The sequence below is a fragment of the Sceloporus undulatus genome, chromosome 10 (genome assembly GCF_019175285.1).
Source record: "Sceloporus undulatus isolate JIND9_A2432 ecotype Alabama chromosome 10, SceUnd_v1.1, whole genome shotgun sequence".
NCBI classification, from domain to species: domain Eukaryota; kingdom Metazoa; phylum Chordata; class Lepidosauria; order Squamata; family Phrynosomatidae; genus Sceloporus; species Sceloporus undulatus.
Genome location: NC_056531.1, coordinates 9,882,351 through 9,908,907, shown reverse-complemented (window position 1 = coordinate 9,908,907; position 26,557 = coordinate 9,882,351). Strand labels below are relative to the sequence as shown.

Genomic DNA, 26,557 nt, shown 5'->3' with positions numbered 1-26,557 from the left:
ACTGCCACAAACCTGCCGTGGCACCAGAAAAGCCAGCTTTCTGCAGGCTCAAAAAGGAGCTGTGATTTGCCACTTCTTTTTGTGCCAACCAAAAGCCGGCTTTTCCGTTGCCGCACTGGCTCTGCAGCACTCCTGTGGCATGCTGCATGTAAATGCTGCACCACCAGAGCCCCCGCAAAGCCACCCCTCATGTGGTTGGGCAGGTGGCATGACTCTGGCTTTGGGATGGTGTCAGAACAGGCGGCATCTAACCACCGCACTCTGACACCACCCCCAAGCCAGCACAAAGGAGTGGTCTGTTTTGCCCCACAGAGAGGCCAGAGAGTGGGGCAGAGGGCCCTGCCACTGAGACAGGGGGCCCTACCAGTGAAATAGAAAGCCAGGAAAGCATGGCTGTTTAGGAACAGCAAGATACAGAGCTCCCATTCCCTACCATAGCAAGACTGTTGGAGACAGAGAATGGCCCAGCATATATCAGAGTGTTGAAATGCCAGGCGCTCATTCATCAGTTGTGTGCTGATAACTGATCACAATTTCCAGCACCTCCCTCAGACAAGTGGTTGCTCACAACCAACCTTTCCTGGTGGATGCAACCTTCCTCGCTTCTGTTCCTGCTTCACGTTGCCTGTTAACTTCAGACCTTGCTCCGTGTGCAGACCATGCTTTTGGTTCTCCCTTTTGGGCTGTCATTTGGATTGCTTGCTTGCTTGTGCTTGACTCAGACTGACCTGCCCACTCTGCTATGTCATCCTTGCTGGTGAGCCACCAGAACACTGTGGTCCTTTGGTGGCTGCAGTTAGCATCCATCAGGAGCAGAACCTCTGAAAGAGGAGTGAAAGGTTAACATTCTTAAGATCTCAGTTGCCTGGGGAAACACTTTCCCCTATGAGAAAACACAGCAATATGCTATCCAGCGTCATGCCACCTTGCTGTGACCAGGGTCCTGTGTTTAATGAACCTGACCCTATTTGCTTATTGCTATCAGATGCAAACCACCCCTCGTGGTATTGGCTCTTTCCTTTGAGCATCTATCCTAGTGTGGACATCCCATTATTGCTTCTCTGTACTCCTCCGGCCTGAATAGATGGCCTCTCCCTTTTAAGCACAGTTTCACCTGTCAGACAGACTTTAAGATCAGATTCTAATCCTATTTAACTGTAAAATGTTTTTTTTTAAAGAGACTACTATCAGGATGTACCCAAAGCCCTCGTGAATTTAGATACTAATGACATTTCAGATGCTTATGAAAATAGCGCTGCTCAACGCTTAAGCAAATTTTAAAAAGATAAGGCGTCTTCTTGGACATGGCATTTCAGTGTCAGTTACCGGAGATAATGAACAATTCTCCAATGAGAAAGCAGCCATGGAAGAGGTACAGCTTTGCTGCAAGATTAATCAAAACAGATTAACTGTGGGTACGGGGAAAGAAATGACAGTTTAATTGCAGTTTTAATTTCCAACCTGTAGGAGGCTTTAGGAAGGGGGGAACACACCTAAATGGGAATGCAATTTTGTGCAATATTCTCCCCCAGGCCTATAAAATTCATTTGTATGCCAATACTGAGATAGGAGATGAGCAAACTAATGGGAACCCAAGCCAAAATGTGGGTGCTTCGAAGAAACGTAACCCAAGGGGAAGAGCGTAAACTAGGCACTGGCCAGCAATAAACTGAGCAAATTTATAAAGTTATCCTGGCATGTGGGCTTTATGATTTATGCTTTTCTTGTAAATCATTCATTACTCCAGATTATTTCACTGGGGGCAGAATATAAAATGAATCAGTACTTGTTCCAAACTGACAACCCAAAATATTTATAGGAGAGGCAGCTGCCTAACTATCCTATAATCTGCAAGATAAACACTGATTAGTCTTTAATATAGCAAGTAAGTTGGCTAGATTTGAGGGTCTGATTTCACAACCCGTGAGGGTTGCAGGAAACTTAATGCATTTGGGTGTGATGCGGGCAAGCGGTTTGAAGGTACTTCCAGATGGCAGCTTCCCCAACAAATAGAAACACCAAAACAAGATGCTGGAAAGTCCTCTTTGCTCCAACAATCTACCCCAAAGCATGGCACCTTACACATCTAACATATATAAATGGAAACATATTCAGGGGTAGCAGTGCCAGGGATACGCAAAACAAGATAAAATCCCAAATCCACAAAAGAACAATACCATTATCGGCCAGCCAAAATGCACAAAACACATAATGTAAGCTTTCGAAGCTCCGCTGGCTTCTTCATAAGGCAAGCAAAGTTTTAAAAGTCATGTAAAGTGATAGTGTTGGAGTCACAGACCTAAGTTTTATATAGAAGCATTTCATTTATTTGAAGAATTTATATTCCACCTTTCTCACAAAATGGGATTCAAGGCATTCAGCATTTCTGAGACAGGCAGGAATGGCATCCCCATCTATCCTAATACCTCCAAGGTACTTACTATAAAGACAGGAATGGGGATGCTCCAGAGCTCTGGGTGACAATTTCCTGGCCCCAAGACCTTGCAAAATCCTTTTTGTAGGGGCTGGAGAGCAAAACTACTATGTATACTTGATTATAAGTCAACCTCATATATAAGTTGAGGGCAAGTTTTGGGGCCAAAATGATGGATTTTACTATGACCTGTGGATAAGTCGAGGGCAAAACCTAGGAGCATGTAGCAAAGGATCTAAAGGATGAAGCAAAGCAAAACAATGTCAAAGAACATATAAAATCCCAGCAGACATAACTCTTTGTGCTTACTCTTAAGACTGGATGGATGAGAGAGTAGAGGAGGTCGGTGGTTCCAGGACAGATTATACTCTTGCTTTTCACCAGGAGATGGTTCCGTCTTTTAAAAAAGAGTTAAGATACATTACTTACACTAATCTATGGATAAGTCGACTCAGGTTTTTTGGTCAATTTTTAACCTACATTTCTATACTTATACATGAGTATATACAGTAGGTGCAAGGGGGGGGTCTGTGCTACATTTTTAAGGAGGATCCTCTCTCTTAGAGGCTTTCAGGAATGACAATTCTCATTTTGGGCCAAGAATTTGGGGAGGCAGGCAGACACAGCAATTGCATAAAATGCCACTGGCAGCTGCACATAGCTCGCTTGCTGTTTGATTCCCACCCGTCCGATAATGCCAATTTCTTCCTCCAGGGCACCTGCCCAATTTTAGGACTACAAACCCAGTCACCTCAGCCAGTACAGCTGTGCCAGCTGGAGGTAAAGAGGTTCCAATCCAAAACCTCTGGAGAGTGCCAGATGCTAGAAGGCCACTACACCCTTCTCAAGATGCCAGGCAAGTCAGTTTCCCCTCTTCCTCTGCCATGCCTTTTCACCTTTCCACCCACAATGGATTAACATTCGCAGCCTCAGAATATTCTCAGCCGTATACTTAACTGGACAACTCATAGAGGCTGTCTGACCTCAATTCTTTAAAGCCTCCTTATCCAGTCTCCACCGATCTGTAAAGTTGGCCGCCCTGCCATTCTGGAAACTCACTCGGTCCTTCAAGGAGGCAGAGGTTTTGAAAACTGAACGTTCATTTGATTCATTGTACAAATCTATGCACTTGTGCATACTATACCTAGGGTATCCTAGGAGGAGATGTGTCACATTACCAGCCTAGACAGTTTTTAAAAAGCTGTTAAAATGGATCTCTTCTGGAAGGCCTTTCCCAAATAGAAAACCGGCAACCAAAGATTGGAACCCATTATTCCTCTGAATCTGCTACAGCCATTGTCTGATTTATTTTAAAATATGTTTTAATTTGTGGATTGTTTAATTGTTATTTTAGGGGGGGATACTGGGATTTGGGATTGTACAGTTTTAACTTGTAAGTCGCCCCGGTTGTCTCAGACAGAAAGGCAGGATAAAAATTAAAAAAATATTTATTTTATTTAAGTATATAAAAGCCTTCGCTTTAGGTGAGAGTGACTGCATCTGCAACACAGAAATAATGCAGTTTGACAGCCATGTCTAAGGAATTCTGGGATCTGCAGTTTTGTGAGCTACTGAATGTAACTTTCTGGGTAAGAGAGCTCTGATACCACAACAAACTACATTGAACTGAGCCATGGCATTTAAAGCCATGGCATTTATATTACTGTGAGCCGCTTTGGTTGCTTGCGAAAAAGCGGAATATAAATAAATGGTTGTTATTATTATTATTATTATTATTATTAAAGCGGAGTCAAACTGCATTAATGTTGCAGCACAGATGCAGCTGGTGGCTTCGTTTCACTTCCCAGGTGACAGGAACTCAGCCACCACCGACGGCTATTAGAGAGAGTAACCATCGTCCATTATGTGCAGGATGCTTAGAAAAGCCCTCATAAATCTCTGTCCTCCTCAAAGGAGAAGGAGGAATTGACCTTCCTAATGTCCATTTAATGATTTCACATTTCAGACCATCTCGGAATTTAGTACTTGACATAATATGCCTGTTTTAATATCCAGCAGTTACCCAATTAAAAGATAAAAACCCTAGGCACTTTCCCAAATCGCCAAAGTTAGCAAGAGAACCATGGGAGCACTCCATAAAGCTTGATATATGTGTGCACCTTTTCTGCAAACTAAGAAGAGGGAGCATGCATGCTGGGGTGGGTGGGGGGATTGGGTCTGTTGTGCTAATTTACTTTCGGTTAAAAGTCTGCCTTGAGATCATTAAAACAAAGGATTTCTTGAGCTTCTGGGGCTCGATGCTAGTGGCCTAGGTGTGCACAGTCGGTTCAGGGCCTGAAGGTACTTCACCAAAAAGCTGTCACCTGCCTTTCAGTGGCTTGCCACACAGGGGACACCGCATATTCAGCAACTGCCATCTCTCTGTCCAACAGTTGCCCAAGCTGGAGGAAGCCACCTGAGATGTGAAGTTGGGACCAACTAGGCTAGCAGTTTGAGAGGATCTTGATTTTCATGCCACGCCAGTCTGGGTCAGAACTTTGCATTGGCTGCCATGGCAGCCACAGGGACCTCAACAACTTATAGTGTTTGTGTGTTGCGTGCCTTCAAGTCATTTCTGACTTATGGCAACCCTAAGGAGAACCTATCCTGGGGTTTCCTTGGCAAGATTTATTCAGAGGAGGATTGCCATTGCATTCCCCTGGACACAGGGAAGCATATGTGTCAACAGATTAATTAAATCTTAGCCAGATGATGGCACTCGTTTCAAATTGGTTATATATGCACATGAGTAAAAAAATAGTGCTAAAACTCCAACAAATCCACTCTTATTTACTTATTTACTTACTCACTTTATTTATATGCTGCTTTCTCCCAAGATGGAATCCAAGGCAGCTTCCAAAAAGAGTACATTAACAAAGGTTTACAATACAGTTTATGGGGAAAGTTGAGGGCCCCCAGCTTTGTCTCCTTCCAGGTTTAACTATGTCATGCTTGTTTTCTGCTGCTCCAGAGAACAGGACCCGAAACAATGGATGCAAGCTACAGGAACAGAGATTCCACCTCAACATTAGGAGGAACTTTCTGGCAGTAAGGGCTGTTCAACAGTGGGACACACTCCTTCCTTGGAGTGTAGTTGAGTCTCCTTCCTTAGAGGTCTTTAAACAGAGGCTAGATGGCCATCTGTCAGGGATGCTTTGATTGAGAGTTCCTGCATGGCAGAATGGGGTTGGACTGGATGGCTCTTGCGGTCTCTTCCAACTCTACAATTCTATGATTCTATGATTTTATGCCCTCCTGCAGTGATGCCACTGAGTCATATCTGTCTGGTCTGTGGTCTTCATCTCCTTATCTAGCCTTACACCTTTATTAGCATTATTGCCTTTTCTAGTGGCTCAGCTCTTCTCATGATGTCTCCAAAGAATGACACCCTCAATGTAGACATCTTGGCTTCCAGGGAGAATCATAGAATCATAGAGTTGGAAGACACCACAAGGGCCATCCATTCCAACCCCCTACCATCCAGGAACTCACAATCAAAGCCTCTCCAACAGATGGCCCTCCTAACTTCCTCCTAATCTTGAGGTGGAATCTGTTCCTGGAGCTTGCATCCATTGTTCCAGGTCCTGTTCTCTGGAGCAGCAGAAAACAAGTTAGCTCCCTCCTCAATATGACATCCCTTCAAATATTTAAATAGGGTTATCATATCACCTCTTAACCTTCTCTTCTCCAGGCTAAACATCCCCAGCTCCCTAAGGCATTCCTCATAAGGCATGGTTTCCAGACCCTTCACCATTTTAGTCGCCCTCCTTTGGACACGCTCCAGTTTCTCAATGTCCATTTTAAATTGTGGTGCCCAGAACTGGCCACAGTATTCCAGGTGGGGCCTGAACAAAGCAGAATAGAGTGGCACTATTACTTCCCTTGATCTAGACACTATACTTCTATTGATGCACCCTAGAATTGCATTGGCCGTTTTTGCTGCCGCATCACACTGTTGACTCATGTTCAATTTTTGGTCTACTTGGACTCCTAGATCCCTTTTCCATGTAGTCTTGTTCATGAGGTCTTCTGGAGGAGTCCTCTTCAGTGTTCCACCAAGAGGGGCATTAGACTCTGTGTGGACATGGAAAAGGGTCTTCTCTGCTATGGCATTCCTGTTGTGGATTGTCCTCCTCTCAGAGGCCCAACTGGCATCAACCCAGGTGTCATTCTGATACCAAGCTTCTTGTTACAGCCTTTGGGTCCTGGTTCCATAGAAAGCTGCACATGTGCATGGTTTTAAGTTGCCGTACACTGTGTTGAAGCTGCCCTGTTTTCACTGATTGGGCTGTTTAACAAACGTTTAGCATGTTTCAATTATTTTTATTGCTTCACAATGTCTTAAACGAGTGAAATTGATTTTACCATAAGTCACACTGAGATCTCAAGTTACTGGGCACGGTATAAATGCATTAATGAATTAAATATTGGGAGAAAGTGGGAGTAATAAGTAAATAAATACATAATGAATAGAGGCTGAGAGACTTGGCATTATGCCTTCTTTACGTGTGGCAGCATCTGCCTGCCATTGAGCCACAACTGTGTCCATTTGGAGACATTATGCACATGGCCTAGCCAACTATTTAACCTCGAAAGCCCACAGCAGCAGCCTTGGACAGCACCTATAAAGCAATGCCAAAGGCAATTGACTGTTTGGTGCCCATTTAGTACTTATGAAGGAAGGAACTATATTGCAGTAAGGTTGGGCCTGTTCCCTAAAGGACACTCCCTTGCAGCTGCCGATAGATATATCACAAGAGGAAGGGACAAATGGGACTGTTGACAAAATCACTTTGCGGGCCTCCATGTGCTAAAGAGTGATAAATAACTATTTTGATTAAATAAATAATAAAATGTACAAACAGCACCTTAAAGAAAATGGAAGCCCCTGTGTAGATTCCCAGCCAGCCAGTCATGGCTTCTAGGGCTGCATCTGCACTGCAGAAATAATCCAATTTGATACCACTGTAACTGCCATGGCTCAAGGTTATGGAACTGTAGTTGGCCGTGGCATCAGAGCTTTGTGACAATTCCCAGAATTCCGTAACACTGAGCCATGGCAGTTAAAGAGGTGTCAAACCAGATGATTTCTGCAGTGTAGATGCAGCCAGAGATACTCCATCATGCTTCCCACCTCCAATTTTCAGTGTCCCCCCCCCCCCCCAATATCCAACCATGAGGCAACATCCTCTGGCCACTGAGCATCCCCAGTTTCCATAGGTCAATTTTGACTCAAAAAGGTTTTGAACTTGTGCATACTTTGGTGTTTACCCAATCCTGTTGATCATTCCCCTCTTGTGACTACGGTAGATTGTGCCATTTTAACCACTACAATATTAGGAGAGTGAGTCTGCTATCACCATTTGTATTAAAGATGTACAGTTGGCCCTCTGTATCCAGGGATTCCTCATCCATGGTTTCATTCATCCACAGCTTTAAAATATTCATATATATATATATATAATTTCCTAAAAGCAATCCTTGATTTTTGTCATTTTATGAGACACCATTTTATTATACCATTGTATTTAATGGGACTTGAGCAGCCCCATTTTGATATCCATGGGGGAGTCCTGGAACCAAATCCCAGCAGATACCAAGGGCCTGCTTTATTAATATTTAAAATAAATGTTCTCAAAAAGCACATATAAACACTTCAGATATTCAAGATGCATATGCCAATTTAATATATCTCACTGGTCCTCGCAAGAAAGGTCCTGATTGTTTGGATGTCTGGCTTTGGGCTGAAACCTTGTTCTTAGTGGCTATCTTACCTGCTGTTCTACCATCCCTTGATCTCAGAAGATGATGGCATGAGCATAACAATAATATTATTGATTCTAGTTCCAATCGTGATCAGTATTTCAGGCAGGGACAGAACAAAAAACTGGAAGACAGTAGAAGAATGAAAGGAGACAAAATCCCACATATTTTTTGATGGTCCAAAAACCTTTATTTATTAAAAAGCCCAACATGCTTCAGCCTTATCACCAGTTGGCCTTCTTCAGAGGCTTCTTTCTAATACTCAGAAGGTCCACTTGGAATGAGAGTGCAGACTGCAACCATTTCTGATAATAACCCCTGAAGAAACACAAAAAACTGTTATGATATGGTTTTAATGCAGGATGGGGTAGGAGCTTCCGCCTTATCACCAGTTGGCCTCTTCTTCAGAGGGGGCTTCTTTCTAACATACTCCGAACGGTCCACTTGGACTGGAAGAGCGTGCAGACTGCCCAACCATTTCTGATAATAACCCTGAAGAAATACAAACGTTTTTGGGACACATCATGTGTGGGATTTTGTCTCCTTTCATTCTTCTACTGTCTTACCAGTTTTTGTGTTCTGTCCCTGCCTGAACATTACTGATCACGATTGGAACTAGAATCCAATAATATTATTGTTATCTGCTCATGCATCATCTTCTGAGATCATAAGGGACTGGTAGTTTTAGAACAGCAGGTAAGTTTTTAAAAAAAACGATAGCCACTAAGGAACAAAGGTTTTCAGTCCCAAAGCCAGGGAAGACATCCCACAAACCAATCAGGACCCTTTCGTTGCGAGGAACCAGTGATGATATATTAAATTGGCCTCATGCATCTTGAAGTACCTGAAGTTGTTTAGCTATGTGCTTTTGTGAGAACCATTTTATTTTAAATATTAAAATCAAGCAGGCCCTTGTGTATTCTTGCTGGGATTTTGGTTCCAGGACTCCCCCATGTGATAATCAAAATGGTGGCTGCTCACAGTCCCCCCCATTAAATACACTTGGTATAATAATCAAATGGTTTCGTTTTTTGTCTCCTATAAAATGACCAACAATCCAAGGATGCTTTTGAGGAAATTATATATATCTATATATATGAATATTTTAAAGCTTTGTGGATGAATGCAAACCCATGGATTGAGGAATCCCTGGATGCCAGAGGGCCAAAACTGTACATCTTTAATACAAAAATGGTGATAAGCAGACTCACTCTTCCTACATATTGTAGTTGGTTAAAATGGCACCAATCTACCGTAGTCACCAAGAGGGGAACTGTATCAACAGGATTGGGTAACACACCAAAGTATGCACAAGTTCAAAACCTAACCTTTTGAGTCAACATTGACCTATGGAAGGAAACTGGGGATGCGGATGTCAGTGGCCAGAGGATGTTGCCTCATGGTTGGGGGATATTTGGGGGGGGGGACACTGAAAATTGGAGGTGGGGAAGCATGATGGCAGTATCTCTGGCTGCATCTAACACTGCAGAAATCATCTGGTTTGACACCTCTTTAACCTGCCATGGCTCAGTGTTACGGACTTCTGGGAACTTGTCCACAAAGGCCTCTGATGCCACGGCGCCAACTACCAGTTCCATAAACCTTGAGCCATGTGCAGTTACAGTTGGTATCTCAAATGGATTGATATTTCTGCCAGTGCAGAATGCAGGCCCTAGAAGCCATGACTGGCTGGCTGGGAATCTTACACCAGGGGCTTCATCCATTTTCTTTTAAGGTGCTGTTTGTTACATTTTATTATTTATTTAATTTTCAAAAAATAGTTCATTTATTCACTCTTTTAGGCACATGTGAGGCCCGCTCCCAAGTAGTGATTTTGTCAACACAGTCCCATTTGTCCCTTTCCTCTTGTGATATATCTAATCGGGAGCTAGCTTGCAATGGCGAGTCGCTTTAGGGAACAGGCCCCCCCAACCTTACTGCAATATAGTTTCCTTCCTTCAATAACGTACTAAATGGGCACCAAAACAGGTCAATTGCCTTTGGCATTGCTTTTTATAGGTGCTGTCCAAGGCTGCTGATGCTGTGGGCTTTCGCTAGGTTAAAATAGTTGGCTACGGCCATGTGCATATAATGTCATCCAAAAAATGGAACACAGTTGTGGCTCAATGGACCAGGCAGATGCTGCCACACGTAAAGGAAGAGGCCATTAATGAAACAAGTTCTCTCAGCCTCTATCACTTATGTATTTATTTACTTATTTACTCCCACTTTCTCAACCAATACTTTAATTCATTAATGCATTTATCCCGTGCCAGTAAACTTGAGATCTCAGTGTGACTTATGGTAAACTCACAATTTCACTCGTTTAAGACATTGTTGAAGCAATAAAATAATCATGAAGAAACATGCTTAAACCGTTTGTTAAACAGCCCAACTCAGTGGAAAACAGGCCGCAGCTTCAACACCAGTGTACGGTCAACTTAAAACCATGCACAAATGTGCAGGCTTTTCTATGGAACCCAGGAACCCACCAAGGCCTGTGGTTGTAACACAGAAGCTTTGGTACTCAGACTAATGGGACACCTGGTGTTGATGCCAGTTGGGGCCTCTGAGAGGAGGACAACTCCACAACAGGCAATGCCCATAGCAGAGAAGACCCTTTTTCCACTTGTCCACACAGAGTTCTCTAAGACCTCTCTTGGTGGGAAAAACAACTGAAGAGGTGACTCCTCCAGAAAGACCTCATGAACAAAGACTAACCATGGAAAATAGGGGTATCTCGATGAGTCCAAGTAGACCCACAAACTTGAAACCATGAGTCAACAGTCCGTTGTGATGCGGCAGTCTAAAACAGGCCAATGCAATTTCTAGTGGTTGGCATCAATAGAAGTATAGTGTCTAGGATCACGGGAAAAAAGTAAGTACATAGTTGCCCACTTCTCATTCTGCTTTGTTCATGGCCCCACCTGGAATTACTGTTGGCCAGTTCTGGGGCACCACAATTTACAATAATGGACATTGAGAAAACTGGAGCGTTTGTCCCAAAGGAGTGGCGACTACTCTAACTAAAATGGTGTGAACGGGTCTGGAAAAACCATGCCTTATGAGGAATGCCTTAGGGAGCTGTGGATGCTTTGATGTTTAGCCTGGAGAAGACGAAGGTTAAGAGGTGTGATCATGACTAACCCTATTTAAATATTTGAAGGGCATTTGTCATATGCGGCTGAGGTAGGGAGCTAACTTGTTTTCTGCTGTCTTCCAGAGAACCAGGACCTGCGAACAATCTGCGATGCAAGCTCCAGGGAACAGATTCCACCTCAAGATTAGGAGGACGTGGAAGGTTAGGAGGGGCACATTCTGTTGGAGATGGCTTTGATTGTGAGTTCCTGGAATGGTATATAGGGGGTTGGAATGGACTGGCCCTTGTTGGTGTCTTTCCAACTCTATTGAGTATCTCATGACTTCTCCCCTGCGAAGCCAAGTAGATCTACATTGAGGGTTGTCATTCTTTGGAGACCATTCATGAAGAAGAGGGCTGAATGCCATCTAGATACAACTGTGCACATAATGCATTAATAAAGGTGTAAGGATAGATAGTAGGAGATGAAGACCACCGAGACCAGACAGATATGACTCAGTGGCATCACTGGCAGGAGGGCATAAAATCATAGAATCATAGAATTGTAGAGCTTGGACGAGAGAGACCGCAAGAGCCATCCAGTCCAACCCCATTCTGCCATTGCATGGAAAACTCTCAACTCCCCCCAAACGCCATCCCTGACACGATCGGCTCATTCTAGACCTCTGTTCTTTAACAGACTCTCTAAGGAAGGACGACCTCAACTACCACTCCAAGGAAGTGGAGTGTGTCCCACCTGTTGACACAAAGGCCCATTACTGCCAGAAAGTTCCTCTAATGTTGAGGTGGAATCAATCTGTGTTCCTTGTAGCTTGGGCATCCATTTTTTTGTTTCGGGTCCTGCTTCTCTGGAAGCAGCACGAAACACAAGCATGGTACATAGTTTTCAAACCTTGAGACGGAGGAACAAACGCTGGGGGCCCTCAACAACTTTTTCCCCATAAACCATGTATATTGTAAACACTTTGTTAATGTACTCTTTTTGGAAGCTTGCCTTTGGATTCCATCTTGGGAGGAACGCAGCCGCATAAAATAACAGTGAGTAAAGTAAATAAGTTAAATAAGGAGTGGGATTTGTTGGCAGTTTTAGCACTATTTTTTTACTCATGTGCCTATATATAACCAATTTGAAACGCAGTGCCATCATCTGGCATCAAGATTTCATTAAATCTGTCGACACATATGCTTCCCTGTGTCCAGGGGAATGCACTGGACACTCCTCCTCTGAATACAATCTTGCCAAGGGCAACCCCCCGAGCTAAGGTTCTTCCTTAGGGTTTGCCATAAGTCAGAAACTGACTTGAAGGCACAGCAACACACAAACCACCTATAAATGTTAGTTGACGGGTCCCTGTGGCCTTGCCATGGCAGCCAATGCAAAAGTTTGGACCCCGAGCCTGGCGTTGGCATGAAATCAAGATCACTCTCAACAAAACTGCATAGCTAGTTGGTATCCCATACTTCCAACCTCTCAGGTGGCTTTCCTCCAGCTGTGGCACATGTTGGACACCCGAGAGATGGCAGTTGCCTGAATATTTGCGGTGTCCCCTGTGTCGCGCCAAGCCACTGAAAAGCGAACGCGTGACAGAGCTTTTTGGTGTGATAGTACCTTCAGGCCCTGAACACCAACCAACCGGACTGTGCAACACCATCAGGCCACTAGCATCGAGCCCCCACGAAGCTCAAGACATCCTTTGTTTTAATGATTCTCAAGGCCACGCACCATTCCTTACCACCCCCGACCAACCCCCCCCCCACCCCCCGTACACCACCCCCCACCACCCCCATTCCCAGACACAACAGACTCCAATCCCCCCCACCCACCCCAGCATTGCATGCTCCCTCTTCTTAGTTTGGCAGAAACAGGTGCACACATATATCAAGCTTTCATGGAGGTGCCTCCATGGTTCTCTCTTGCTAACTTGTGTCGAATTGGGAAAGTGTCCTAGGGTTTTTATCTTTTAATTGGGTTAACTGCTGGACTATTAAAAACAGCGTGGCATTTATGTATGTCAAACGTACTAACAGTTCCGAGCATGGTCTGAAATTGTGAAATCCATTAACTAATGGACATTAGGAAGGTCAATTCCCTCCTTCTCCTTTGAGGAGGACCGAGATGCTTGATGACGGGCGCCTTTTTCTAAGCATCCTGCACATAATGGACGATGGTTACTCTCTCTACATAGCCGTCGTGTTGGGTGGCATGACGTTCCTGGTCACCTGGGAAGTGGACAACGAAAGCACCACGCTGCATCTGTGCTGGCAAACATTAATGCCAGTTGGACTCCGCTTTAATAAGTAAATACTAATAATAATCAATAACAACCATTTATATTATATTCCGCTTTTTCGCCAAGCAACCAAAGCGGCTCACATGTAATATACATGCCATGGCTTTTTTTAAAAATGCCATGGCTCAGTTCCAATTGTAGTTTGTTGTGGTTATCTAAGAGCTCTCTTACCAGCCGAAAGTTACCATTTCAGTAGCTCACAAAAACCTGCAGAGATCCCATGAATTTCCTTAGACATGGCTGTCCACAACTTGCATGTAGTTCGTGGTTGCAGATGCACGTCCACTCTCACCTAAAGCGAGGCTTTTATACTACTTACAATAAAATTAAATATTTTTTGTTTAATTTGGTGTATCCTGGCCTTTCTGTCTGAGACCAACCCGGGGCGACTTACAAGTGTCGACTTCACAAAGGTTTACAAACTGTTACAATCCCACAATCCCAGTACTCCCCCCCTAAACTAATCAATTAAAACAAATCCACCCAAACTCTAAAACATATTTATAAACTAAATCAGACAACTGGCTCTGTAGCAGAGATTCAGAGGGAATCAATGGGTTCCAATCTTTTGGTTGCCGGTTTTCTATTTGGGAAAGGCCTTCCAGAAGCGATCCAATTTTAACAGCTTTTTAAAAAACTGTCTAGGCTGGGTATACTGTGAACCACATTCTCCTCCTATGGATACCTCCGGTTCATAGTATGCACCAAGTTTGCAATTAGATTTGTACCTAAGAACTCAAATGAACGTTTCAAGTTTTCACAAACCTCTGCCTCCTTGCCGGACAAGGACCGACGTGAGTTTCCAGAATGGCAAGGGCGGCCAAACTTGTACAGATCGGTGGAGGACTGGATAAGGAGGGCTTTTAAAGGAATTGAGCGGTTCAGACCAGCCCTCTATGAGTTGTTTCCAAGTTAAAGTATTACAGCTTGGGAGCATATCTTCTGACGGCTTGCGAACTGTTAATCCATTGTTGGGTGGAAAGGTTTGAAAAGGCCCCATGGCAGACGAGTGAAGAGGGGCACAACTGACTTGCCTTGGCATTCTTGACGAAGGGTGTTACGTGGCCTTCTGCTACGCATCTGGCACTCTCCAGAGGTTTTGGACTTGCGAACCTCTTACCTCCAGCTGTGCCCACAGCTGTACTGGCTGAGGTGACTGGTTTTGTAGTCCTAAAAATTGGGCAGGTGCCCTGGAGGAAAGAAATAACAACAACTGGCACTTATCGGACGGCGTGGGAAATCAACACAGCAAGCGAGCTCTAGTGCAGCTGTGCCAGTGGCATTTATAGGCAATTGCTGTGTCCTGCCTGCCTCCCCAATTCCTTGGCCCAAAACCCCTGCGAATTGTTCATTCCTGAAAGCCTTACAGAGAAGAGGATTCCTCCTTACAAACCTGTCGCACAGACCCCCCTTGTTTTGCCCCTCCTTTCTATACTCATGTATACGTCTCCGAACTGTCGGTTACAACCTTGCCAAAAAACCTGCGTGACTTATCCCCGATTATGTCCGTACTGTCTCTTACCTCTTTTTAACCCCCAGCGGACCCCTCTCGGTGAAAAGCCCCGCGTATTACTCGTCTGGACCCCCGCCCTCCTCTTACTCTCTCTCCACCAGTCTTAAGTGTCAGCCCCCGAGTTATGTCTCTGGGATTTTCTCTGTTCTTTTGCCTGTTTTGTTTGTTTCATCCCTTTTGTTCGCTCCTTTGCTCCCTTTGCTTCCTCGGTTTTTCCTCGCCTTCTTCCGGTCCTCGTCCCCTCCATCCTTTGGCCCCCCCCTTGCCCTCACTTCTCTCTGCGGTTCTTCTCCTCCCCAGTCCCTCGTCGGTTTTGCTCTCCCGCCCCTCCCCCCCGCTTTTGCCGGTTTGGGGTCCGGCCCCTGTCCCCCCGCGCTTGGCGCCTCCCCCTTCCTGTCTTTCTCGTCCGTCCTTGGCGTCTTCGGCTCGCTGGGGTGCCCTCCTGCCGTCTCCGCCCTGCTGCTGCCTTGCCTCCCTTTGTGCCCCGGTGGGCTGCCTTCCTTTCTCCCTCCCTCTCCCTGCCCTCTTTCTCTCTCCCCTTCGGTTGTGCCTCCCCCCCCTCTCCTTTTCCTGCCTTTTCCCCCTTTGCTGGCCTTCTGCGCCGCCCGCGGTTCGCCCGTTCCTTCTGGTGTTTTGTGCCTTTGGCTGGCGCTTCCTGGTCTTGTTTTTGTGGCTTGGGGCTTTATCTCGCTTTTGCGTTTCTCCCTCCCGGCACCGCTCCCCCCCCTGCTACTCGAATCTCTTACACCCGCCTTTCACACCACACACACCGAAACCACATACACCACAGCGACCCCCCTGCTCACCGCCCGGCCCCCCCCCACCCCGCACAGCCGCACACCGCCACCCCTCCCACCCAACCCCCCCCACCCACACCGAGAGACCCCACCAACCCACCTTTCACACCGCCGATTGTTTTGGTGTTTCTCCTATTCCGGCCCCGCGCGCGCCACGTCCCGCCCTTGAGGACGTCCCTTCAAACCGCTTGCCCGATCCCACCCAAATGCTTAAGTTCCTGGCAACCCTCACGGGTTGTGAAATCAGCCCCTCAAATCTAGCCAACTTACTTGCTATATTAAAGGGACTAATCAGGTTTATCTTGCGATATCGGATAGTTAGGCAGCTGCCTCTCCTCTAAAATATTTTGGGTGTCAGTTTGTACAAGTACTGATTCATTTCTATTCTGCCCCGTGAAATAATCTGGCGTTAATGACTGATTTACAAGAAAAAGCAATTAAATCATAAAAGCCCACATGCCAGGATAACTTTCTAAATTTGCCTCAGTTTATGCTGGCAGTCGCCTAGTTTCCGCTCTCCCCTTGGGTTTACGTTTCTTCGAAGCACCCACCTTTTGGCTTGGGTTGTTCCCATTCGTTTGCTCATCTCCTATCTCAGTCTTGGCATTCCAAACTGACTTTTCTCGGCCTGGGGGCGAACTATTGCACAAACTTGCATTCCCCTTTTCGGTGTGTTCCCCCCTTCCTAACGCCTCCTACCTGTTGGAAATTAAAACTGCCCTTTAAAACTGTCCTTTCTTTCCCCGTCCCCACAGTTCCTCTGTTTTGCATTAATCCTTGCCGCCCCCGCTGTCCTCTTCCCTGGCTGCTTTTCTTGGCGGCCTTGTCCTTCTCTCCGGTCCACTGCCCTGCCCTGCCATGTCCCCGCAGACGCCTTCTCTTTTTCACCTTTGCTTCGGTTGCGCCGCCCTCTTTTCTCCGCATTGCACTGTCATTCGTCTCTCCATTTCCCGCGGGCTTGGCGTTCCCTCCTTGCTAGTAGTCTCTTTCCACCCCCCCTTTTACCGTTCCCTCGGCTTCGCCTCTGCTCTTCCGTCTGTCTGCCCGTGTGCTGTGCCCCCCTTGCTTTTTTCCCCGGGCGCGGCCCTCTTTCGGGCCGGCGAGTTCCCGCGAGCGCCCTCCTGGGGCTGTCCCACCCTCGGCTCGATGCTCAAGGCCCGCGCCCCTACCCCGCGGGGTGGTTTGACCCCCCCTATATCAGACTACCGCCACAAACACACCCACCAAGCACTGTACGTACACCGACGCACCAACCCCCAGCACGCACACAACTACCACCGCCCGGTGGCATTGCCGCTGGCTCGCCCTCCTTGCTTTGCTGACCCCCTCACTAGGGGCCCGTGTTTCCCCCGGCCCTGAGCTCTTACGCATGTTCCCCTTTCCCTCCTTTTTCCGCGGTTGCTCTGCTGGCTGCTCACCCTGCCGCCCCCCCCGGCCCCACCGTGTTCTGGTGGGCTCCCCCGCAGTATCTGCCCCGCCGCGTGGGCGGTCGGTCTGCGCCCGCCCCCGCCCCGCCCGCCATCCCCATGCCCGCCAACCTGGCGCCCCCACCGCATGGTCTGCCCCGGCCCCGGTTGCCGTTCCTGCCCAGCTCCGCACCAGCCCGCGCCCACCCCCCCCCGCCCGCCGGACGGTGATCCCCCCCCGGGGACCCCACACCGCGTTCACACTCACACACACCCCCACCCGCCCACCCACACAGACCCCCCTTTCCGCGAAATGCTGAGCAACCCCCACTTGTCGGAGGACGGTGCTGGAAATTGTGATCAGTTATCAGCACACATATTGAGAATGGCGCCTGCGCCACCCCCCCCCATCCCGCCCACCCACCCACACTCCGACCTACACACCCACGCCCCCACCCCCTCGCCCGACGCACCCACCCCCTCTCCCGCTTCTTGTACTCCCACACCCCCCCACCCACACCCCCGCTCCATCCACGCCCACCTATGGGCGGCGCAATGGGAGCTCTGTATCTTGCTGTTCCTAAACAGCCTGCTTCCTGGCTTTCTATTTCACTGGTAGGGCCCCCGTCTCAGTGGCAGGGCCCTCTGCCCCCATCTCTGGGCCTCCTGTGGGGCACACAGGACCACTCCTTTGTGCTGGTTGGGCACAGTTGGTGTCAGAGTGCGAGGTGGTTAGATGCCGCCTGTTCTGACAACCATCCCAAAGCCAGAGTCTTGCCACCTGCCCAACCAAATGAGGGGTTGGCCTTGCGGGGGGCTCTGGTGGTGCAGCATTTCATGCAGCTGCCACAGGAGTGCTGCAGAGCAGTGTGCGGCAACGGAAACGCCGGCTTTTGGTTGGCACACAAAAGACAGAGTGGCAAATCACAGCTCCTTTTTGAGCTGAGAAAGCTGGCTTTTCTGGTGCCACGGTCCGGTTTGTGGCAAGTGCCAGATGTTTTTGTGCAGGCAAAAACGCCAGGTTGGGGATAGTTGTGTGGCTTTGACCGCAAGTATCAACCTGGTGCTTCAAAGCTGCCCCTTCTGGGGCCAAATTTGTTTTGACCCCCTATCTCACTGTCTGAAATCTGAACCCTGAGGATGCAGCACAAACACACAGTATTTTTTGTAGCCTCCTTGGTCCTTGGTGGCTGAGTAAAAGAGAAGCTGTGGGGAGTATTTGTGCCCGTTGTTTTGTGCCTACCGGGATGGATTTCCTAAGGACATGCCGAGGTTCTTCTTGAAAGGAAACAACGTGCCTTGTGACTCTCCTGAAATCTCTTTGGGGTGACATTGAGTATTATAGGCAAGGATACATGGTAGGGGAATTAGATTTTGACAGAGTAAGAGGAAGTGGTTTGGTAACCATACGGCCCCACAGTGTTACAGAGTCGGCCTAGTCTTGATTCACAACTAGTAAAATTTGCGCTATGCCTGAGTAGCATGGCGCACAGTGGTTTGCGCATGGCTTGCCAATTCTGGAAAAACCAGTGTTTCAAATCCCCACTCAGCCTGGAACCACGGGTTGACCATTGTTCTGTTCCCACTCTCTCCGCCCTGGGCGGAGGTCAAAGCCTACCCTTCTGAACATATCTTGCCAAGGACAACCCTTTGATAGTCACCTTAGGGTTTCATATGTCAGAACTGATTTGAAGACACAAAACAGCAACAGTGCTCGATGGATAGAAGGGACTATTAGGTCATACATTTTGCATTCCACCGACGCCAAACAGAGCTGTCCTGGACGTCCACACGCAGAAGCTGGAGCGCATTCCCTTTGTTGTTGATTCCTCAGTAACTCTTGTTCACCAGTCTACTGCCTTTGCAAATGAAGCAGCTGCATATAACTTTAGTCCTAACTATCAATGGTAGCCTTACCCTTCATAAATTTGCCTAAATTCCCTTTTAAAATCTTCTTATCAACCAAGATGCTATCACAGCTTCCCCAAGAGCGTCACTTTCTCGTTAAACAATGCGGCAAGTCTGTTATTTTTCTATACAGTAGACTTCTTGAGGTGTGAGCTATCTGTTCCATCTCTGATTCTGATCCCTTAGGGTTGTTGCAATCACATTCTTTGGACTTCGTGAGAGGTAAAACATTACACTGTCACATTCTCAAAGGATTGAAAGGATGAAAGGATTCTTAAATTATAGAACGCCTTCTAAAGCTTGTCATTGAAAATTTAAGAGTATTAGTCCAGATGTTCTTCAGCTGTCAGGTCTTTTATTTTTCAGGTCAAAGAAAAGGGTCTTTCTCTTAAATCAAAAAAGTGTGGAGATTAAATATATTTTCCAAAAAGGCAAAAAAGGACACGTTCTATTGCCTTGGTAGCCACTTGTCTATATTATTTTGGATTTACGCAATCTTTGCCCTGTTGTGCCCTGCCCCCCCAAAATTGGCTTGTTGCCTTGGATGATGATTTTCTACACCTTGTTATAAAGGTCATATTTGCAAGTTGGGCAGGACGGTCTTCGCAGTTACTTAATTTATGGCTCCCAGTGTTGTATTATATTACATGGACTTGATGCATGAGAGTATTGAGCGGACAGTAAGCTCACAAGGTGATTCATGAGACCGAATTTATGGCTTGTGCTGTACAAAGGAAGCATTATGGATTGGAATTAGGATGTGAATCTTACCTTAGGACGATCCATCTCATCTGAACTGTTGTGAGGTTAATGTATAACCAAAAGTTAGTCTGGCTTTATGATGGAAACTAAGGTTGTCCTTCGCTGGTCTGTTAGAAAGACATATGGAAGGGCAAGAAGCTACCCAGGCTGGGGAAAGTATGTGAGATATCTTTGAACTGCCGACCTGAAGGACAGCTAGTTTGTTCTGTTAAAGTTCGTGGTCCCCAATCTCTGGCTTCCAGGATGTCTTGGACTGCAGATCCCAGAATTCTGCTAGTGGTCATGGATTTTGGAGAGCTGAAATCCAATAACATTTTGGGCGTTCCAAGGTGAGAAACACTAGTCAAGGGTATCTTGAGCCAGCACAAGTATCAAGTGAATCTACATCCAACAACAAATGCATAGACTGCACAGCAGAATTGCATGGGAGGGACTAGTTGGTAATAGCAATAGTAATAACACATACATTTGATTTACCACTTATCAGTGAAAACTCGGCACTCTCTAAGCCAGGGGTTCCCAACCTGGGGTCGAGACCACCTTCTGGGGGTTTGCCAGGTTGGATTCCCCCTGCCTCCCCCTCCTCCTTTTTCCCTGGTGTGCCAGCGCTAGCGCCCGGCAACTGCAAGGACCAGAAAGGCCCGGGGGTCGCCTCATCCCTTTGCCTTCTCCCGCGGGGTGCCCTCTACGGCACCCGGAGGAGAAGGAGACAAGGGCCGTGTTCGCCTCCTTCCTTGCCTTCTCCCCCGGGTGCCCTGCAAGGCACCCGGGGAAGCAGAGGAAGAAGAGAAAACGGCTGGGGTCGTCCTCCTCCCTTTGCCTTTCCTGCGGGTTGCCCTCCAAGGCACCTGGTGCGGAGAGGGTAACGGGCCCGGGGTCGCCTCCTCCCCTTGTGTTCTCCTCGCGGTGCCCTTCCAAGGCGGTTTACAATTCGTAAATTCTATTGCCCACAACAAGTAGTGGTTACTCACTTTAGCAAAACAACACAACAACCCTACGGAAGGATGCAAGGCCGAGTCAACCTTGGAACCCATGGGATCGACTCACAACCTTGTCGCTGCTAGAGTACCGGCATCTCACCACTGCCGCCTGGAACGCGTACATGTTTCTCTCTTTATAGTTCTGTGCTTCTGATCTTTTTTAGGTTTGCACCTTACTGTCTATACTCGACTATAAGTCGATTCTATGTATAAGTCGAGGCAGGGTTTTGGGGCAACAAATTTTGCTATGACTCTTGGATAGGTCGAGGGCACCAAACCGTAGGGACATGCAACAAAAAATATCACTGATAAAGCAAAGGAAAACATGTCACTAGAAACCTACAAATTTGGCGCAGGCATAATGGTTTTGGTCACAGTAAAGGCTGGATGGACGAGAGAGAAGAGAGAGGTCAGTGCTTCCCGGACAGATGCCCACTCTTGTCTTTTACCAGGGATGGTTCTCTTTTTATAAGAGTTAAAGTATTGTATTTTACATTGACCCGTGGATGGATAAGTCGACTCGGTTTTTGGGGTGGGTCAATTTTTTGACTAAACTTTCTTGACTTATACGTATATCCTCATGTTTCTCTTGGAAACAAATTAGCTTGAGATTTTGGGAAGTAATCCCCCACCCCCATCTGCCATATATGTATGCCTTAGAGTCCACCCTTATACTTTACTTTGTCTGCCAAGCAGTGGCACACCAACAGAAACTTTCACTTTTGGCTGAGATTACGTCCGCCTCCAAATTTTGCAGGTTGAGGTTTTGTGGAATCTGATTATTCACGGTATTATTTGTTGCCACGTCTGCTGCTGCCCTGTGCCATTTTTAATAGGGCGGCTGCAAGCATCATTGAGAAGAGAGAATGCAAATGTTTGGTGCGGTTGTAAGTCCCTATTAAAAAATGATTTTTGTGCCGCAGCAGACGATGGCTGGCAAACCTTTTTTGTCTTGTGAAGGAACCCCTCCACCTTGGAAGGCATCAATCGTGGTTGAATCTGCAGTCATACTTTTGTGTCTGTATAACTGGGTTGGGGTGGTGGTAGGGTGGGTTAGGGTCGCGTTATTTGTGTGTGTTTTCAACAAGGGTCGTGTGCTCCTACCACAGGAATGTGGTAGGACTGATGCGCTTCTTTCATCAGCTTTTCTTTCTGATCTCATTCTTCTCCATCTGCTTATGTCATTCGGAAAGTATTCCTTATAATTGGGATGGTTTTGGCTCAGCTGTCTCTGCATTCAGGGGCCCTCTTCAAACACTGATTACTCATGTCTGTAAAACAGACATGATAGCTAGCTGCCCTTTTGGTTTTTGGGGGGCGGAAAAAATCCAACATGCTTTGCCAACAATCTTGTTTCGCCAAGCACAACAGGAACCGTGCTGCCTCATCTCTGGTATTCGGATAGGAACCACAAAAAGCGCCGTCCATGGGACTGCCTTAAAACCATAAGGAACCAATGATATGCAGACCTTTCAACTGCTGAAAGGTTTTTCTGTAAACCCTAGTTCATCTTCAGCTGGTGCCCAAAATGTCTGTATGGGGCCGGGGGGGGGTACCAGGATTGGGGCCGGGTGGCTGGGGGGTAGAGGGCCCGGGTGGTCCCAGGATACTGCGGATTGTACTAATGTTTTTATTGGAAAAGACTGGGTATAATGGATCATTACTAATGCACGACCCATTAATTGCGGAACCGCTGAATGAACCGACTGTTTAACTTTTGGATGATGCAGATTTTTTTCCAGCCGCTTTAAGCTCAAACGGGAGAAAGGTGGGAAATACATAACTCGTAATAATAATATTCTCACTTGGCCCACTTGCAGGTGGCCATGAGGCTTTCCAAAATAGCCACTTTGGAGTATTCAAACGAAAAGTATCGGACTCAGACAATCCTTGGGCTTCTGAGCCTCATGGTGTGTCTCCCGCAAGTCCTATCACAAGCATTGTTTACACATGAAAATGATGAAACCACTGCAGGCAGTGGTTTCCTCACCATTTCATAAGAAATACCAGAGGCTGGAATCTCGGAATGCCTCATAGAATATAGAATCGTAGTTAGAGTTGGAAGAGACCGCAAGGGCCATCCAGTCCAAAACCCTCTGCCATGCAGGGAAACTCTCAATCAACGCATCCCCGGCAGATGGCCATCCAGCCTCTTGTCTTGGACCTTCCGGTGTTTTGTTTTACCTCTAGGGAGCCCGCTTTACAGGCCCCATGAGGCGGAATCAGAGAAGGGCTCTGGAAGCTGCACCCCCCCCCCAACCCTACTGGATGCTACGACCAAACCTGGGCCCCTTGAACAGAGGGAATTGTCACCCATCACAAGAGTAGATAGCTCCAGAAGAGATGCCCCCAAGCCCCAGAAGAGGCAGCTTTGAACGAAACACAAGCTTCCAAGAAGTCAAGAGTGTACCAGGCTGAACTCAGGCAGACTCTGTCTCAACTCTAGTGTCAGCTTCCGTGCCCCCACTAGCCATACATCAAACACATGTTATGTCAGAGACAAAAATTGCTGGAAACCAACATCTATCTTGGCATGCACAGTCGAACTTCTGCTTTCTGCATTTTTACGTGTCGTGGAAAATATTTGACTTTTCTCACCCTTGGCACGTGTTCTGGACATCTCCCTGGCCTGCTCCCTCATTTGCAGTACACGCTCGGGCGGACAATCTCTCTTTATGATTCCTCTTTTGCCTCCGCCCTTCCAGTGCCAATGGCCTTCATGGGTCTTCGTACACCAACCCCAAGCCTGATGTTGAGTCCTCCTTTGTTGCTTCTTTGCACTTGTTTGCTCACTGGAGCTCTTGACGCCTCTGAGCATTTGTGCCTCAGACTACAAACCCCGTGGCATTCACTTGGGGGTGCAGGGGTGTTGCGTCCACACCAGGTTACATCTCAGAATGGGGTGGTGACATCTGGTTGGGTTCCTCCTCCCTGCATCAGGGTGAGAAGTTGTGAGCATTGCTCTCAATGGCTTCGCAATGGTGGCTTCACATGGTGCTTCACCATGGTGGTAATCATGACAAAGGAGAAGGGTTGAGTAGCTCTTTTGGCCCACCTCGTCCCCGACATCCCCATGCAGTCCCCATCGGGGGTGACATGAGGTTTAGGGACCGCACTGGGGCACTCCACAAGTTTTTATTTGTGGGCCACCTTTTTCTGTCATAACCTGAAAGAATACAGCGTACAACAACAGGGACTATGGATGTTCAGTTGCCAACAGATCACTGCCAAGAGCTACTAGTGGCATACAATACATGCCGGAGCCTTCCCCCCTGTCTGATTACAGGGAAGACTGTGGCTCAAGAGTAGCCAATGAACAACAGAGGATAAAAACTTCTTATTTGTCATGTTCATCTTGGATTTACTGCTGCTGTTTATGTTAAAACAGGTAACATTTTTTTCGGCGTCCAGCTGAGGACATCAGACAGGAAACATGCAACAAGTGCCTTATGTTGAATGCCAGCCTTTGGGAGTGTGGAAACTCCCCAAATGATTTTTTTACTATACAGGTGGCTCACCTTAGGGTTGCCATATGTCAGAAATAAATGGAATGCACTCAACAACCGCAAACGTGTATTACGGATTGCATTGTCACTGTTTTCAACCATGAACTGATGTAACATACTGACATTTCATGAGATTCCGTTTCTTCCCTCAGGCAAAGATTTGTTAAGTACAAGTAAAATATCAGCTTTAAACATAACGACCCTGTACAGACAGCCAAAATAAAGCTGCTTTCAAGTCACAGATGGAGGTATGGTGTTTCAATGTGCATGCATCCTAAGAGTCCAGAAGTAGCACAAAGCCACACTCCAGCCCTAAGGACTTGAGCATGGCTTTGGTGTGACTTCTGATCTTCAGGATGCATGATCATTGAAACACCAACCTCCCACTGTGACTCGAAGCAGAAAGCTTTATTTTGGCGTCCTGTAACAGGCCAACGTTTCCTATGAAAAGACAAAAGGAATGGCCCCATTGACAGTAAACTGTTGTCCCCAATCAGCAAACATTATACTTCAAACCTGTTCTGTCACAGGACATTGCCTGTTGTAAAAGGTGATGATTGTTTTTTATATGCGGACTCCAGAGTATAGTATAGTACGGGTTCTTCCGATATTAATTTTTTTTATGTTTTTGGCTTGGAATGCAGTTGTAGTCTTTTTTCTAAAAGAGAAATTCAAAAGCAGTTGTGCTTTACACTAAAAATTTCTTAAACCGAACCCACAGATTTCTAAAAGCTGTTGCTTCTTCACTCTTACCCTTCAGAAATGTGGATTCTAATTTGGAGTTTTGTTCGATTGCAGACTCACTTAATATGTAAAAACAGGTAGATGGCACGAGTTGATGTGCCCATTGGCATTCAGGTTCTGCTTGCCTTTCGAATACAAATAAGTCTGGCATCTCTTTAAGATTCTATTCTGGGCGTTATTGCTGGCCAAAAACTCCCGACCAGGGAATTTCCACAGAACCCATCTACTTTACTGCCAGTGCCATTCAGCTATATCATCAAACAGGTTAATTAAATGAAACTGTTCGTCGTCTCACATGCAAAGTAAGGCTTAGCAACCTAAGGGTGAAAACGCATTACTTGCAACTTTTAAAAAATAGAATTGCGATTATGGACGATCCGTGTAACAATGCTAAGTGTTCTTATTTTTTAAATCATTTTCATATTTGAAAAAGACACCACATTTGAATCTTCTGACTGTATGCTCCTTCGCTGAGTCTCACCAGGTATAAAACACCAAAAAATCCACAAAAACAGTGCTGCCCACTTTATTGGAACAACCAAAATGCACCAAAATACATGTTGCAAGCTTGGCAAAAGCTCCACTGGCTTCTTCCATCAATGTAATATCAGCGTAGGACTTTTGCGGCAGAAGGCCTCGTATCTCACTCAAACACAATGACCCCCCAGGAAGGCCCCAAATGCAGGAGGCTGGTTTACTACATAACGACCGAGGTGCAGCGTGTTTGGCCATTCAAGCAAAGTATAAGAAGATCCCAACTTCCACAAAACAACAATACTTTTAAGGGCCAACCCAAAACGCCACAAACTATATGTTGCACGCTTTGGCGACTCTAGTGGCCTTCTTCAACAGGCAAAGGTGTTAACATTCATACAAGAGAAAGGGAAACAATGAAAGTGTAGTTTACAGGCCTCAAATTTTTTCAAGATGTTGTTCTTCTCAGTTTAAGTGATGCAGAGGGCAATCCTGTAGGCAGAGGCCGCCTTTTTCACGGACAAAGAGTCATAAAATAAACATCCAGGCAAAAAAAAAATTTGAACTTCTAGCCCAACACAAAAAGATAAAAAAGTTTAAATTTTATTTTCTCAACTTTAAGTCTCTGTGTTCCCAGAGCCCATAGGCAAAGAGACGGAATGGCCTTTTCCTACGTGATATCCCTCGATATTCATTCCTTCAACTGGAAAACAACAACATCTAGATGAAATGTAGTTTACTTAAAACTGTCATATTTTCCCCCCCTCCTGTATGATTTACACACCTTCCCTCCTGAAGAACCCAGCGCAGCTTACAAAGATTGCCAACATGATTTTGTGCATTCCGGTGTCCCCAAAAAGTATGTTTGTGATTCTGGAT

At 46.5% G+C, this 26,557-nt stretch overlaps 1 protein-coding gene across 10 annotated transcripts in view; it reads right to left on the bottom strand.

Moving 5' to 3' along the window:
* ARVCF (ARVCF delta catenin family member) overlaps positions 1-26,557 on the bottom strand; it is a 640,643-nt gene that overhangs the window by 503,858 nt on the left and 110,228 nt on the right. The gene's annotated exons all lie outside the window — the stretch shown is intronic.